This window comes from Stegodyphus dumicola, chromosome 11, assembly GCF_044657685.1.
Source record: "Stegodyphus dumicola isolate Sdum_Otavi_A_Nest chromosome 11, ASM4465768v1".
Classification (NCBI taxonomy): Eukaryota; Metazoa; Arthropoda; class Arachnida; order Araneae; family Eresidae; genus Stegodyphus; species Stegodyphus dumicola.
In genome coordinates this window covers 87,164,158-87,183,113 of record NC_140778.1, presented here as the reverse complement: position 1 = coordinate 87,183,113, position 18,956 = coordinate 87,164,158, and the positions used below count along the sequence as shown (strand labels likewise).

At 32.1% G+C, this 18,956-nt stretch overlaps 1 long non-coding RNA gene across 1 annotated transcript in view; it reads left to right on the top strand.

The window, feature by feature from the left end:
- Positions 1–14,067, top strand: part of LOC118198423 (uncharacterized) — an 80,866-nt gene extending 66,799 nt beyond the window's left edge. Inside the window, exon 2 of the long non-coding RNA XR_015044064.1 lies at positions 13,310–14,067. This is a non-coding gene — a long non-coding RNA (uncharacterized LOC118198423). The remainder of the gene's footprint in view (positions 1–13,309) is intronic.
- The last annotated feature ends 4,889 nt before the right edge of the window (positions 14,068–18,956 follow it).

The window sequence follows — 18,956 nt, the reverse complement described above, 5'->3', positions numbered from 1 at the left end:
ATCGTTACTTTACAGTTATCTGCAAGCAGAGTCATTCTGTATATAAAACTATCGCTGCAGGAGTCCCCCAGGGGTCCTGTCTTAGCCCAGTACTCTATCTTTTCTATGCGGCTGAGTTCCCGCTGGATAAACTCAAAAGAAATACATTGCTGGCCTGCTACGCGGATGACACCGCTTTAGCGGTCAGATCTATTCAACCTAGCAGGGCAATTTCTGTTATACAAGATATTATTATGGACATTAAAGAGTGGTGCTCCAAGTAGAAGATTTCCATCAATGCGACTAAATCACAGCTACTTTTTGTTAGAAGGAAGAAAATACTTATCTCAGTTCAGCCACTTTATCTATTCGGCCAAAGTGTCCCAATGGTAAACAAGGTTAAGTATTTAGGCGTTTACTTGAATCAAAGACTCACGTGCAGTATGCATGTCAATTACATTGAAAACTAGACCATAGGAGTTGCTCAACAATTGCAAGTACTGCTAGTTACAGTTAGATCTGAAAAGGAAAAGGCAGATTTATATTTCTATTTTACGACCAATTATGTGCTATGCGTCCCCTGTTTGAGCGACTGCTACGAGCTCAGATATCAACATATTGCAGGTGACTCAAAACAAAATCTTACGCACCATTACAGCAGCGCAGTTTTACATCCATAACAAACACTTGCACGATGATTTACAAGTTGAATATATCGAGAAATGTCTGCAAAAATTTAACAGCAAGTTCTTTGACAAAGGTTTGAATTGCAGTAAAGGAAACTTTAATGCTGTACTGAACTATGTCTGCATTCCTGAGAAGAACAATAATATTAGGTCTTTCACGGCTCACAGAATGAGGTATCACAATTTTGTCACCTAGCCCACTCGTTTTTATATATGTAAATAACACATTTTCATGCATACAGTATTTCACTTTCATTTATTTATTACATGTTTAACACTGTATCCCTATGCACATTTCATGTATTTTTATTTCTTTTGCATCTTCACAGCTCCATACACATGATTATTACTCTTGTCTCAGGAGTAAGAGTTAAGTTACTTTGATGATTGGGCTTTTTGTCACTATGGCCGATGGGCCCTCTTTTCCTTACTTGCTCCGATTTCCCGGCTAGGAACTAGCTGATAATTGACACTCTGATTGTCCTTACGGGATTAGATGAATATAGTTTATTAAAGCTTAACTGGGCTAATTAATATAAGCATAAGCAATTAGCATGTAAGCAGTGACTACATCTTCAAACGATTCTTCTGAATCCTGAGAAATGGACTTTGACAAAATTCTAGACTATTACATTTTTTCATTTCAAGAAAAAGAAGACTGCAGCAGCTCGCACTGTGCCTTGTTGAACGTTTAGATGGCATAGATGTTTAATTTACATCTACCATTGAATGATGACTGATCTGTTTCTACGAGCACCGATAGATGGCACAACATTATGGTGTCTTTTCAGGATGTCTCGCTTTGCTCCGCCCAGCGTGGTTTGTGGCCCCTCCTGTTCGAACCTGCTCCGATTCTTCTTCCGAGATCCTCCCACGTCTGGAACTTTATATGTCATGTGCCTTCGGATTTTCTTTCAAGCACCGGCAAAGTTGCTCTCAGCAATAGTTCGGTATTATACAGTGTCTAAGCACTAAGCCGCTAACGCTGGCTTAAATGTTAAGAAGGAAAAGCTCGCAGCAGCAGAAGTGGCTCCCTTCGAACCCAAGGTTCTTTAATATTAAAGATTAGGCCAGGAACGGAAAAAGCGTGCCATTGGTTGCTGGTAGTGACGTCACCCAGGTGACAAGGCACATGGGTCGCCGCGTCTGCTACATGATTTTGGGTAATAGAAAAACTGTAAACTAATGTAAGCTATCATTTTATATGCAATAGTTATAATAACATACCGAAAATACCGAGTATATACTTTCTGATTAAGCATTTTGTTAAAACAAATATTTATTTTATGCACAGAATTCGTACGAATATGAATAAACTATAATAATAATGCTGAAAATAATAATAAACATCCTTTTCTTAAAGGAAAGCATTAGAAAATGAATAAGGATATTTAAGTTAATTAAGGGATATAAATTTTGGAAAACAAGGTATTTGTCAATATTTTTGTGTTGTATTGTCTGCATTAAAATTAAATATATCTTGTTGAAGAAAACACATGAAGGCATAACTGCTAAACCACGGTAATAACATAATTAAAAAGTATTTTCCTATCTATTTTCATTGCTCGTGCATTTTTTTTAATACAAATTAACTTTGACATTCCATCACAAATATATGATCGTGATTTTCAGTTTAAATCACATAACTCAGGCAAAAAATATATAAAAATATTTAAATCAACAAATTCATATTTAATTACCCTAAAATTCTACAAATTTCTTAATATCACATCCCTATACTTTTAAATAGACTTATCACATTCTTTTAAAGTCACTTACTTATATTGATTCTCTTCAGATTTCAGCAGAAGTGCATATATTTTCAGTATTATCTAAAAGCACTCTTATAATCCCTTAAACTCCTAAGATTTCTATAGAACATTTATCCTGGAGTGTTTATTTTCTCTAGCAAATAATCTTCGATTTTCACGCCCTATTCTTCCCTTCATACATTAAAAATGGAATAATTAAAATACATTTCTTATGCATAAATTCACAATAATAAAACTAATAAACTTATCCTACATCTTAATTTCAATTTAGCCTGTATTCAAATTAAATATTTTTAATTACTAATGTATTTATATCAGGTTGTTTCTTAAAATTCTTTTGTTATACTCAAAATAGTGTTTAGTATTTGATTATTTGTCTTTCTCTTATAATTAAAAACAAATTATATGGAATCAAAATTAAAACATATGCAGCAGTTAAATAACACTACACAGAATATCTTAATCTTTCGCTACTGTATTCCAATACAATATACAGATTTGTTTTCCTTCAGGGTCAAGCATGTGTAAGTTCACTTAGTTATATCGATTAAATTACATCAGGCATATGCATTAGTTAAATAAGACTGAAGGAAATATGTCACTCACGCATTCGATGTTTGCATCATAGTGTGGTCGAGAAATTGTTCTTTCCTCACGATGTAGCATGTATCAGTTTACTTAGTTCGCAATGCTTAACCCAGACACTGCTTCAATACATAGAATTACGTTTGGGATGTAAAGTAACCAAAACATGTGAATGAAGTTGGATAAGCGAATTTATTAGCTAATCATTCAGGTACTCAGTATTGGTAAACATGACGCTGAGTTTAAATATCTCACTATGGTGCAAGTCTCCTTCACAAAATGAAGATTATGATAAAAAATTATTTAAAATGAGAAATTTTTCAATTTTAAATGTAAAATAGCAGTAAAATGAAAAATAAATGTAAAATTACATCACAGTTATATATGAAAACCTCATAACTTTATTAAAAAATAGTCAGTTATTTTATCTGGTTGTAAAGAGTGTTTTCCACCAAAAAACGTATTGGCGTGTATAATTCTGACACAACGCTATAGCACAATTTGCCACTTCCGACTAGGTATAATAGCAAATTAGCACCACAAATCAAAGCTCCACACCCCAGCAGAAACGAACGAAGCTCTGTATTGGCTCAAAGCCAGGAAAGTTAGTAGTTTCCTCAAAACTATTATTTCACAAGTAGAGAAGATACGGACGGCAAAATCGACGGCTGAAAAACTATTTGCAAGGTTCCAAGCTGTGATGACTAATGAAAATTGTAGAATCAGATGATTAAAAAGATGCTTATGATCGCGGACTCTGGCTGGACTACGAATGACTGCTGTACCTGTCGACGACGGCTTTCTAATGCAAGACGTCCAACGTTAACTTCTCACATAGATAGTATGCTCAGTATTATTGTGTTTTTCGCCTTCGAGTGGGCGGTGTGTAAAATACATGCCCTTATTGATTTACAATGGTGAACGGCCGCTCTTAATACGGCAAATCTGAAAGAACGGATAAAAACTCCAAATAGTTGTACATCTCAAGTGTATGGATGTGAAACCATAAACCTTGCAGGAAATTTTACAAACTTTACAGGTCCTTAGGGGAATGATTAAAATGTAGTGTTAAAGGCCTTCGTGTCGTACACCACTCAACGAATGATGATCTCTGATACAGTGATGTTGCATAGGAAAAGGGAAAATTTGATTCACGGGCGAGGTTAGTGACGAGTGGTCGGAACTTGTAATCCTCAGGTAGAACCACGTAGTCAGACAATTTGAAAAATTGAAGGTTTTGACAATTAAGTGCCTCGTCGAAGAAATTGCTGTTCATTTTATGGAAGAAAATTTCGACTCTTTCAATCTTTAAGTCCCTATGAAGGGTGTCATTCGAGACATAGTAGTGGGCATTAGTTATAATTCGTAGGAATTTATTCTGTGTTACTTGTAACTTCTTTAAATAATTTTTACTCAAAGTCGCCCAAGCAGGGGAAGGCGTAAGTGAGTATCGGTTCGCTCCAAGTAAATCTATTATTGAGAACAGCACCTAAGGTGGCTTTTCTTACAATTGGAACATCTACGTTAAAGACTTAAATAGTCATGTCGAGTTCTAGGCTGTTTTTTCTTCATTACGATAAGTTGTGACTTCTGATAGAAATCCGCCATTTGGTACACCATTCTTCAATAGCAGGTATCATTTCTTGGAGCTTTTTAATTGCGAATTCCCGATTTAGTGACATCACGGCTAATGCCGTGTCATCCGCATAGCATCCAAGAAATGTATTAAAATCTGTAGTGTAGGAAAATCGATCACATAAAATAAAGTATGGGTCCTAAAATTGAGCCTTGCGCGACGCCAGCATTTAGACGTCTATATTCAGAGTTGTGGTTACGGAAAATTGTCAAATTTAAGGCTAATAAGCTTATAAATGAGCTCCTCATGCCAGATGCGGTCGAAAGCTTTCGTCACATCCAGCATGAGTAAGGCGACACTTCCATTATTATGAAACGCAAACCCCTTTAAATTCACACAGTCTGACAAGTTGTTTCGTCGTAGAGAGCCTTTTTCTGAAGCCGAATTGCTCCGGCGGTAGTTTATTCATATGTGGTTCTATTCTTTTCAAAATAACCCTATCAACGATTTTTCCGAATCCGAGGAGAAGGCCTATGGGTCTATAATCGTCAATATTTGTAACATCTTTACCCGGTTTCGGCAGTAGAAAGACTTTGGCTTTTTTCCATTTATTGGAAAAATAGTTATTCTCAAGACAAGTATTTAAAATGCTAGTAAACTTGGTAACAGTGCAGATCGGCATATTTTTCATGAAGACATTGAGGATATCATCCGAGGTGCTTTACTTTTTGTCATCTTTTTAATGATCTTTTTGATCTCTTTCGGCGTCAATAAAGTCAGTCTTATTTTTGACGTCTGAACCTCTGATCCATTCCTGAATGAAATATCTTATGTCATAGGAGAACAAATTATCACAGGGATTTAAATTGGGCATAAACTGCCTCTCTAAATGTTCTGCCATAATTGCGGCCTTGTCCTTATTGGTAAGTGCAATTTTTGTATCACTATAAACAGGTTTGTTACACTGCAGCTTTCTTCTAAGTTTTCGGGCGAAAGACCAAAATGCGTTGTTAGGTTCATTAAAACTAAGAATTTTGTTATTCCAACAATCTCCCCTGTAGTTTTTTATGCTTTTATGCATTTGTTGAGTTTGTTCATTTCTGTTTTAAATTTAGGGTCCCATGAGATATGCCAACATTTGAGCAGTCTATTTCACTGTTTAATCTTGTCTCTGATAGAAAGTGGAAGTCTATCTGCGTTAATATCCGTTGGAACCTTTCTAACGGCTTTGTTATAGGCATTAAGAGAATTATTATTAAGGACGTCTACGGTATGATCAATTTCCTGTATTGTCCTTAAATTCTTAAAGGCAGGAGGTTTTTCTAATAAGGAAATGTAATACACACTGCAGTCTGATTTTTCTAAACTTGGCATCGTTACATTTACTGGTGTTTAGCGTAGCTAGAACTGGCATGTGGTCTGAATCAGTTTTGTTTTAACCTCCAAACACATGGGAATAGAGCATAATGTCTAATATCACCTCCTCGAGAGTTATCCCGCAAGTAAGTGAATTCAGTAGGCACGTAGAAATAAATTGTGTGATTATTTATGAAGTCCAATAATTCTTCACCATTTCTGTTAGTGCGTCTCCAGCCCCATTCGATGTTTTTACATTAAGATCCCCTTCAAGGATGATATGCTTGTCCTTAGGTAGTATTTCAGGTAATTTCTCACTATCCAAGCGATGATGGGAAGGATTATACAAGACAGTAAACAACCCCATATAAGTAAGGCAGATACAGTAACAGACACAGTCTTCACTAATGTGACACGATTGAAGAGAGTTTTTGATAAAGATCGCGACCCCCGCCTCTGTGACTCAGTCTGCCGCATCTATAGCACTTATAATTTGCTGTTTTTAAATTATAACATGTACTCGCAAAAGTTACGGTAATTATTGCAACATAAATATCGTAAATTAGTAGAAAATTATGTAGCTGCTGCATTTTGTTTAGCAGACTGCGTGCGTTCCAAGTCATAATTCGAATTGGAGCTTTTTTAATACTATTTAGATCCATTATCTGTATTTTGAGTATTGGGAGTGTCTAGATTGGTTAAGATGTTTTATTTGTTGCGTGAATTGTAAAAATCCAGCGCTTTTAATTACAGTGACTATCTCCACCAGACCCATGAAAATTTTTTTAGCTTCGTTTTTAGTATCCGAGTATACCCCGGATTAAAGCACTTGTGAATATGATTTTCCTTCTATGATACGGTTAGAATAGGTTTTTGTCTTTTCAGTGTTATTTTTCGCACATCCTTTATAGCTTGATGTGTGAGAACCACCACAGTTCGTACAGCCCAATGGTTTTTCTGCATTATTTTTGTCAGGGCAATCTTTAATATAATGTTGACCACTGCATCTAACAGATTTGGGTGTGTAATTGCACCCTGCCTGCGAGTGGTTAAAGCATTGAATTGGGCCTTGTCTACCTTTACATTCTACAATTTTTACAACAAGGTCACAAGAATTTTTCATGATAAATATGTTTTGACACTTCAGTCTTGGGGAGAGTAACTAAATAAAGTGGGAGCATTATAACTTCTCCGCCTCTAAAGTCTGGACATTTGCTTTATTTCGATGATACTGTAGTTAAGGTTTTCTAGGTCACTTTTATTTCATCAATTTATGTGGTGAGAAAAAGCACATTGATCAAAACTTTTAAGCTTTTGTCTTGGGGTAAAATATAGGAGTAATGTTCAACATTTAATTCTTTGAGAATGTTTCTATAGCTGTCTTCATTATTAGCTATAACTTTGATTCCTTCCCTTAGTGTGATACCCATAAAACTTATTTTATTTGGATGGAATATTTGTTTTATGTTACTCCATGCAAGGCCAACTTATACTCAAGGCCTGCCAGTGTAAAAATAATCTTTTGTGTTTTCGGTGGCCTCCGTGAAATTTCTACTGACCACAAGATGGCGCTACTATATCCGCTATGCTTTGCGACGTTAACAATGAGCAGAATTGTACCCGAGACAAATAATTGTCTTGTTATATTCAGAATTTAAAAACGATTAATCTGTAGTAGTCATAATTATGCATTTTCTTTTAATCAAAATATTTTTATTTAGAAAGAAAGCATGAAAAAATTTCAAGTTATCCCTTTTTTCTTTTTTCATCTATAACCGTCAGCTACTTGATTCTGATTTTAATTCCTGATATATGCTATTTTTGATTGCACTTATTAGAGTTACCTATTCTAATTTAAGAGTAATTTAGAGCACATGTTTTACTTTTAAATTATTTATATAGTACGAAGTTAGAAGGTAGTTTCAAAACATAAACCATTTCAGCGCAAAATTTTCATTGTATTAATATTACTTGTCCTCTGCAACAAAATAATTTGGAGCCACTATTAAATATGTAATTAAGAAATTAATAAAAGATGATAAAAACATTTTTATTACATAAGAGAAAAAGTATTTCTAAAAGAGATTTGGTTTTAGGTACTGAAGATTTTTTCTATTTTTTTATTAATATGAAATACTTTTTTAGGAAATATCAAAAAAATAAAATTTTAAATAATGCAGATTTAGAGCTCTGAAGTATAAACACAACACTACAGATATTCAAAACAATACCAAGTATTTCAATATCACCGGCAGAATATATTAATGACATACATAATATTAATCACAATGAATATAGCCTGTTAGTGATGAATACAAAGTATTTGAATATCACTTACAGCATATAATAATAACATGTATGACCTTAATCACAATGAATCATATACTTCCTCTGTCTCAAATTAGTTGCTACATTTGAGTATTGATTATTGATACTGAAGACTTATACTGATACTGAAGACTCATACTGAATACTGTTGCACATTTTCCAGAGATTTCAGGGTGCTACGTTATCAATCAACAACTTTACTTACCAAGCATTCCTTCGTTATATCAGTACCAAATTAAGTTCAAAAATCCAGCTTTTCCACACCCTTAAGTCACGTGCCACGTCCCATTTTGTAAGGACTCTTCCATCAGTAATCGCATAAAATCTTCAGGCTAATTAAATGTAAATTCAATGATTTCCCTCGTGTATACGAGCCAGTTTGCCTCAGAAATTTTTCCACGAAGGCATCCTTCACCTTAAGCAGACAGCCCTTGAGTCTTTGCCTTAATCACATAAACACGATCTTTCTGAAATACGGGCGGTATAGTCCTTACAAAATGGGGCGTTGCTTAACAGCTGCGAACCCTCTACATTTGCGTCTATAAAATTGTCCCAAAATAAGTGCTACATTTGTGGAAAGTAAAAATTGAGAATAAAAATGTAGTATGCAGCGTTACATTACTTGAAACAGATTGTGTAATTTTACTGATGTTGAACTACTAAACTGCATCGAAGGTTATTTTGACTCCACCTACTTGAAATGTAGTAAATAATTTGGGAGAAAACTTTTGACCTAAGTGTAGCAACTAGTTTTGGACGGAGGGAATATAAAATTTTGCGACTGCTAGTGTTGAATACCAAGTATTTCAATATCATTGACAGCATATTTTAAAAAATAAAGCCTTATTCCCTAAAACAAAAAGTCTCTCCTCTATTAATTACATATGTTATATATATGGATTCCACATGAATCTGTATTACTTCAAGTGCAGCCCACAAAACACTCAACCAGGTAGACAAGAATTCATGCATAGCATATTGATACATCACACTAATTAAAATGAGATATGCGCTTCAAAATTTTGAAGCTAGTACACACAGCATTCAAATGTTTCTGGATCAAATATAACAAATACGAGAGCTAAAAAATAATTAATTTCGTAAAAAAGTTAACGCAATTAGCATTTCTTATAAAATATATACGTGGATGCATTCTTAAAGTTTAATTGCATTACATTTAATTCTTAAAGTTTATTTGCATAAATGATATTTCAACTTATCATATATATCATATATAAGAAATATATGATAAGTTGAAATATCATATATGCAAAAAACAGATTACCTCCAGTATGATAAAAAAATTATGATGTTTTTATTTCAGGAAGACGAAAAAATGATATGAAGCTGAACACACATACACACACATATTAAGAATCTTGTTTATGTACATAAGCTGAGGGAAAGAAACATGTCAAAGAATATTAAAGATTTAAAATTTTACGTGATGAAGGATTTTGTTTAAGAAATTTTGTACTATGTATTTGTATTAAATCTGTATTACACGAAACTGATGGAAATGCTATCTGTCTAACAGTTATATGTTGCGAATAATAATTTAAATACAATCGTAAAAATTTTTTTAAAGGAAGGAAACTTTGCAGTATAGTATGCAACAATATGCCATCCTATGTTACAATTAGTTACACCGGCACGTTTTAATAAAATACACTTTTTGTTAATAACGAGCCACATTACAGATAGCCACGTTACCAAAAAAAAAAAACAGCTTAATATTTATTTGTTTACTTTATTAAACATTTCTTTCAATGTAAGTTGTTTAAGTTGCTTCGTTTCATGTGATAATACTTTCTCTTTAATTCTATTAAACAGACATAATTTCTTGTTTAGTTACAAAGTTCCGCTGTTCAAGTCCTATAATAGCCGTGTCGAGAACACCGACTAATTTGTCAATCGAAAATGTTTCGTTTTCAATAACCTCTGAGTCACTTTCTTCACTATCGGAAGCGAATTATAATGACGAGGAACTTGATTTAAATCATATCAAAAACCGAGTACATCGAGATGAAATACTACATTTAGTAAAGAATTATAAGCCAAATAAAATAAAAACATCTGCCCTGAAGATAAGGATAGTGCTGACAGATCAACTTCCAATTCATTGTTTCAATTCATTGTCGTTTCCCTTCCCCCGCAGAGCAGCGTGAAATTGATAAACATATTTCGGAATTATTAGATAATCAAAGGATATGCCTTTATCCTTTTTTTGCAGCAATTCCACTTTCTGTTTAATGGACTTCGAAACATACTTTCACTTGGTAGATCCTTTACATATTAGTAAATATATATCGGAAATTCTATTTGACATAATCGGAAGTTCAAGCTTACTTTTATAAAATTGCTCTAACAGTCTGCAAAAAATAATAAGCTGGATCCAATGCGAAGATTAAAGAACAACGCAACATTATACATTAAACGTGCATGCGTAAACGTATTATGCACATGCGCACATGTATATTCGCAGCCGTAAAAGTCTTACGCGCACGCATAAACGCCTAAGCGCATGCGTGAACGCGATGCATGCGCAGAAAGTTTTTAGCTTTGAGGTCCGGATTATACATCATTCCGGATTATGGGTGTCCGAATTAACGACTTTTGACTGTATCATTAAATGCAAATTTGCTAACAAAATATATGGCATCTTTTCTTATACGGTGCAGCATGAATTTACTTACTGTGAATGATGAATAAATACAAAATAAAGCTGTAAAATAATATATCAATGCAGTAATTAAAAGTTTCTTGATATTAAAAAAAATTCTGACAGCTTTCAAATTTTATATTATGCCCAAGAAGTGTTTCCCTCCCTATTTACAGACATTTACACTTTTTGCGAACATTTACATTTTTTTATTACATTTATTTGTCTGTAATAATACATTTACTTGTCTGTAATTTATTGTAATTATGCGCCATTACAATAATGTAGTTATAACGGTAATATAATATAATGATATCAAAGTATAGTAGTATATTTTTTACTTCAATGCCGTAAATACAAATTTGCTAACAAAATATATGGTGCAGCATGAATTTACTTGTACTCTGTTAATGATGAATAGCTACAAAATAATGTTGTAAAAATAACACATCAATGCAGTAATTAAACGTTTCGTGGAATTAAAAAAAAAAATCTGAAAGCTTTTGGATTTTACATTACGCCCAAAAGGGCGTCCCCCCCCCATTTACAGACATTTACTTTTTGTTTTATTACCAACACATACACATTTCGAGAGCATTTGGGCTAAAAATCTTAAAAAAGCATATCTTAAAATTTCCGGTAGACACTCTCGCATGCTAGATAATTTTTCTTCCCAGTACAGTGTTGCCATTGTTCACTTTGAAATCGTTGAGATTTTTAATCAAAAATTCGTTAAAGTTTTACGAAATATGAAATAGACAATAAAACAAATTCCAAATTTAGGCTTCCAGGTGCCCATGTTCGGATAGAGGACTATGTTATTTAAAATTTGATGACTTTGAAGTACCATTGCTTTTCTCACAATATGAGAAAAATGCATACATTCATGTAGATTTTTTCATTATTTAGTTCCTTTAGATATAACACTGGGAGATAATATTTGGTCGCAACAATTTTGAAAATGATAGTCGTTTCTAGTGATTTGAAGCAAACTGTTGTTTTGAGACTAACAGCCCTTCTGGGATAAAAGTTAGTTTAGTTTAGATTTCTGAATCTAAAAAAAAAAAAAAAGTTCTGAGTCTAGAAACTTTTGTCAGTAAACTACACATTTTGGCCTCTGCAATTTTTGTACTTTATTTTGGGTTTGGAACTCTTTAGACGTGCATCCTGCAAGATTTATAGATTGCAAAGTATAAGCATGAAATATGCCATAAAAATAAGAATAACAATCTAGGAGTAATTCTTGTTTCTGAATGCTGCAATAATTAGCATGAAAGTATTGCTACTGAGCAGAAAAACTGAAAATTTTTTAAATTAATACTGTTAATAAATATGCTACTTACAGCCATAATCTTCAAATTAGAGGCCCTAATCTGGACACCTTCAAGATGGAAGAACGATCATTTTTTGTGATTTACTCAACAAGGAGCGAGTGTTGTGTTATCGTCTCAATCATTACAAAGATTGATGTGTCAGAAACTTCATCAGATGTGTAGTTGCTGTTTAACTTTCTGACTGTTGTTTTAGAGCTAAATTCAAGATGGCAGATGTCACTGGATATTTTAATTTCTCAAGTTTTGTGATAGAAATAATGCATTTAATGCTGATGATTCTACTTTTATTGGATTATTTTGATTTACCAAACCTATAGCACGGATCCTTATCAATGAATCAAGGCCATGCTTTACCAGAATATGCACACCAAGGACAGCAGTAATTTCTGAATTAAAGATAAGGAATAATTTGCTTGTTTCCAAATTTGTACGATATATGCTTCTGGCCATTTAGCTATCACATAAGTAATTCCTTAATTTAATTTTAGGGAAAATAATATATTTGGTGTTTTTCTGTTCCATATATAAAGTCGAGTGCATACTTTTAAATTAAAAGTGTAAATTTAAAATTAATGTCCGTATACTTAATTTCATGTTTTGATGAGTAATTCATAAATTTCGAATTTTTATGTTTTAATTTATAATATATTTCCCTCTACTTTTATTTTAAACTGTAGTGTATAAAAATGTAATACATTATGAAATGCATTTGCCTCCGACCTCCCTATGCCTCGTCTGGTTTTCACTGTCATGCGCCCATGTGGCATATTTATCATTGAGCAGGACACATCACGCGATATCCCTACCATACTCATATTGATTGATTGATATGCATTAAAAATATACAGTATGTATTAAAATTATGCACATCCTAAATTCAACATTCATATTAAATTGTTTTGAGTATAAAAAAAAGATTAAGTAGTTTTGATTGTGCCGATATGAATGTCAGTTTTCAGTATCTCCTATATAATTCCAGTTATATTCTTGTAAATATTTAATGCATGACTTATAACTATTATTATTTTTAGGCCTTCGTTATATTCACTCTAAGGCACTACTCGGAAGACAGAGAGGCCTTCGTGGAGGACTTTCTTAGGAAAAGTGGCTCGTATTAACACGTTACACAAGGGGAAAACTAAGAAAATGCCAATGCAGACAACCCATTTGCGGGATTAGAACCTCGGACTAAACTACCAGTGTTCTGGGCCTTTATCGCTCACCCATTGATGGGTCGTGATTTATAACTAGTTACCAGATTTTTTTATATGGTGTACTTTTAAATACTACATCAGTTTTATGCATTTTTTATTCAGATTTTAAAAAAGGGCATATATAGGAGTATGTACTGCATTTTCTTTCACTGTATATGTTTATATTACAGTTAGATATATACATTTAAAACATAACTTGGATTATACGTGTTGTTCAGTTATCTGTGACCTGCTTCTCCAGCATGGTTAATCAAGAGTACACTACATTCACAAAAGTTCCCTCTTTGAAAGGTGATATACATCGTTTTACTTCAATATTGCAAAATTTGTTAACCTCTTACGGAATTCTATTTTGCATAATTTAATAGACTGGCCATCAGATTTTTTTCATGTTTAATTTTAATTAGGGCATTTACTAATCATAATCATCATAAGAATAGAAAATTCTACAGTGACCATATAAAAAAATGTGCTTTTTCTGATGGAAGGTGATATTCTCATTTTTGTAAGTTCTGTTTGGTCATACTGTTCTCTAAATAATTCTTATTTTAAATAAATAAAATAATTCTTCAGAATATTCTGTCATAAAATAATTCTTAAAGAAGAATATGCACATATTAAACTTTATTAGGACTTTAAAAGGTCCTTTTCAATGAACTTTAATGTTATTTTATTTGAATTAAAATATTAAAAGACATAAATCACCTGATAAATACAGCTTGTAAATAATCTACACAATAGGTTCATTAATAGTTTTCAAACAATTTTATACTAACTTTAACTCTTTTGATAATTAAATAATATGACATATGCCAGGTATTCCCAAGCACTTGCAGTTTATGGAATTCATGGTAAATCATAGCACCTTAATTCAGAACACTGTCTGACCTGACAATTCCAGCAAGCAACTAAAACAATTAGGTTGATTAAATTTTAAACAAACAACTAAGAATTTGGCTATCACAAATATGCAGTCACATTTAGCCTATTCCTCTTTTAATAATAACAGAAAGTGACTTAGTTCCCTACTACTGAATTTTGTCTTCAATTTATTGTCACAAGAGAGTTCGATAATATTTCCTTTTGGAAAAGTAAAAAAGTAAATGCAGATAAATTTTTGGCTTTGAAAAGATCTGGAATTTATGCAAAGATGTAGAGATATTATGCTTTTGAACAATTCTGACGACACAACACTCAGGAAAAACACAGTTTGCTGCGTATTGTTATCTACAATACATATTTTGCCTGTATTTATGTGATAGGTAAAATTCATGAATAAATAAAATCATTATTATAGTCATCACTTGCTAAAATTTTTTAATTCAAATTCAATACGAATATCAAAAGACGTGTACATAATGCCATACTTCAATTCTTTGATTTATGATATAGTTGCATAACCTTTTAAGACAAAAAAATATTTTTCACAAAATTCTTATTCACAAATAGTTTAGAAACATGTAACTTTTTAGAAAATTTCCATTTTTCAAAAGACCATATGTAAAATTATGCTTATTGTTCTCTACATACCTACAGTTTTGGAAAAGCCAGTTCCTTCTGCATTTAAGATATCCATTACTTCTCTCATTTCTTTTTTCCTGTTCTCTTTACTGAATGTGCTATCAATTTTACTGCTTAATAGCTGCAGATATTATCTAAAGAATGGTACCATTAACTCAAACTTGTTGGCAGTTTTTTTTTCTGTTGCCATCCTCGGTAATACGCACATGTGAAAGAGTACTTTTGACAACTAACTATGTATTCTCCCTGTGCCTCGAGCAATGTAGAACTGAGACAGACTGGTTACTATGCAATAAACATCCCTTCATGGAATTTATACTTCATTTTTCGCCCATGGAATTTGAAGGAGTCAGACTCGCTCTCCTGTCAAGTGGAAAGAGAATCCTGACCGGTTTTTCTGCCATCAATCTCGACTAGTGTCCAGAGTAGTAGACCTCTAGATTTGGCTTTGAAAATAATACTGAATAACTAAATGTCAGTTTTAAGTATTCAAATTCCAAATCAAAAATGCTGACATAGACAAAAATGCATAGCGTATTTTATTTCTGTTATGCTACAAAATCAGCAATATTCTTTATATTTTTTCAAAATTGACTGAATTGTAAGGTTAACAATGTTTAAGGAAGAAAAAGTTTAAGCTGATGACATAACAGTAACAATTTAGTATAAGAGCATGCTTATGGAATAATTGTTTGTACACCTTGCCCAAAAAAATGTTGGGACAGTTCTATAGCTCTCGTTCTACTGAAGCGATTGTCGAAATTAAACTTGCGTTTTCCACATCTTGAAAGCATGACTTCGGATATATTTATATATAGCATTGCTCTAACATACGTATTTTGACACAAAAATTGGACTTTTTCTGAAATAACATACCAATTTTTTTCCATATTTCGATTCTGCGATTCAAATTATGTCAAAGTTTTGTAATACTTGTTTTAAAAAAGGTAAATTTCAGGTTTTAAAAATTTAGATTTAAAATTCAAATTTTCTTTTTTTCAAAGTTTGAAATTTAGGTTCATTCCAAATAAAATTCGCCCATTTATTATGATTTATTTTTAAAATTTGTATTTTTATACAATTTTTATCAATTTCTTGGAAAAAACTTTGAATGATAACCGATAACATAAGCATACCTGCAAAAAATTAAAGTTTTATTCAAAATTTATTAAGATACACATGAATTTACATATCAGCACGTTTAGAAATTTAACATATTTGTTACAAGCGATAATAACGCAAATGTGGTTTATGCATTTTGTTAAAATTATTTCAAAGTATAAACGATGACCTTTTTTCCCCTCGTGTACAACGAAATAAAGGAAAGAAAAATACGTTGCTATAAATTAAGAATTTCGCCAAATGAATTATTCTTAGCGCAACCTGGGGGAAAAAAAAAAAAAAATGTGACAAGATAAATTTTTAAATTTCTCACTAAAAATTACAAAATTTAATATCTAAGCTTAATTTGAGTTAAAGAATCAAAATATTGAAAACAAATTACATAAAATTAAAAAATACAAAAAAAAAAATTTAAATTATAAAACTTCCAAAAAAAATCAAAACTTGATTTTTCCTATCCCTAACCTTTCTCGAGCTAATGTAGCTCCCTCTAGTGTGCATCATGATAACCAATTAGGCAATTTTCCTATTTCTGCTCACTACTTAGATATATTTCTGATGTGGAGATACATGGTTTTGAACCATAGGCACTCCATAACTTATAATCATTGGCATTGGCAAAATATTGACAAAAATTGCTATCTTATTTTAGAAAAGTGATTTTGTGTCAAAATACCTATGTTTATGGAATAACAATGCTACATATAAATTTAATATATATCCCAAGTCGTGCTTTTGAGACATCTGCAAGTTAAATTTCGACAATCGGCCAGTAGAATGAGAGATATAGAACTGTCCCCTTTTTATGTGCATGATGTACAAACACATTCCTGTTCTTGCTTCCTGTCCATATAACAAGTCACTGTTCACCTCTTTATTTCATCAGTTGCAATGTTATAGAATGTAAAATGACACAAATGTGAAGAACGGACATCGTGATTGCACCCACTGCCATGTGTAACTTACATTAAGGATGCACCTCTCAAGAATTGCTTTATCCAGAAATGAAATGTGTGAAAACAGCATGACAGCTAACATCTAACTGAAACTATATATTTACACATCTACAATATTGGCCATGACTTGAAAGAATCTGAATCATGTCCATCTAAATTATTACATATATATATATATATATATATATTTACACATATAGACGTTTGTTAAAATTTAAATTTGTTTAAATATATATATATATACAGTCAAAAGTCGTTAATTCGGACACCCATAATCCGGAATGATCTATAATCCAGACCTCAAAGCTACAAACTTTCTGCACATGCGTTGCGTTCACGCATGCGCACAGGCGTTTACGAGAACGCGTAGACCTTTACGGCTGCAAATATGTTTGTGTGCATGTGCGTGTAACGCAGGTAAGCTAAAATTATCTAATTCAGTTAATGTTGCAGATTGCGTTGTTCCTTAATCTACAAATTGGATCCGGCTTATTATTTTTTGCAGACTGTTAGAGCAATTTCATAAAAGTAAGCTTGAACTTTCGATTATGTCAAATAGAATTTATGATATATATTTACTAATATGTAATTTGTATCTACAAAGCGAAAGTATGTTTTGAAATCCGAAATCTGTTTATCAATTTCACGCCGCGGATTTGAAGTTGATCTGTCAGCACTATCCTTATCTTCAGGGCAGATGTTTTTATTTTATTTGGCTTATAATTCCTTACTAAGTGTAGTATTTCATCTCGATGTACTCCGTCTTTGATATGATTTAAATCAAGTTCCTCGTCATTATAATTCGCTTCCGATAGTGAAGAAAGTGACCCAGAGGTTATTGAAAACGAAAACATTTCGATTGACAAATTAGTCGGTATTCTCAACACAGCAATTATAGGACTTGAACAGAGGAATTTTGTAACTAAACAAGAAATTATGTCTGTTTAATAGAATTAAAGAGAAAGTATTATTACATGAAATGAAGCAACTTACATCGAAAGAAATGTTTAATAAAGTAAACAAATAAATATTAAGCTTTTTCTTTTTGTAAATTTTGATACCCTTTAGATCATAATTGTTCTTTATTTCATAAATTACGGTTCTTACATCGAAAGAAATGTTTAATAAAGTAAACAAATAAATATTAAGCTTTTTCTTTTTGTAAATTTTGATACCCTTTAGATCATAATTGTTCTTTATTTCATAAATTACGGTTTCATATTTTTAATTTTGTAATTTCTGCATGCCATCTTACCAGATTTAAACTGATGATCGATAATCCGAAATTGCCGAAGTCCCGACGAGTCCGGATTAACGACTTTTAACTGTATAATGCATCAAGTTGAGATGGCCCTCAGATACTTTGCTATAGTTGGTTGAACAAGTAAATACAAAGTTGGAAATTTTATTAATTAAAGATGAAAATACTGGAAAAAAATATAATTCACTTTAATAAGAATGTTTCAGAACCTTAAAACTTTTATGTGAACCGTGAGAAAATGTAGCATAAAAAATGGTTTTGTTGTTTATATTTTGTTTATTCCAACCTACATATTGCTTAAAATTTAAAGTCTGAATTTTGTTTAAATATATATTCTAAATTAGTGTACAAACAGAAAATTAAAAATAACATATTTTTCTTAATTAAAAAAATTTAATAATTGCTTTATTGAACTGATTGCATGATTTCACCATTGCGATTAGTTAAGATTTAGAAAATCTTTGCTGTTTCACAGAATGTGCTATGAAACAAAGATTTTTATTATACAGGGTTCGTACATATTTTTGCACATGGAAATTAAGTACTTTTAAGGACCCATCAACAAATGGAAACAATAAATTCACATAATTTTATGATATTAGGT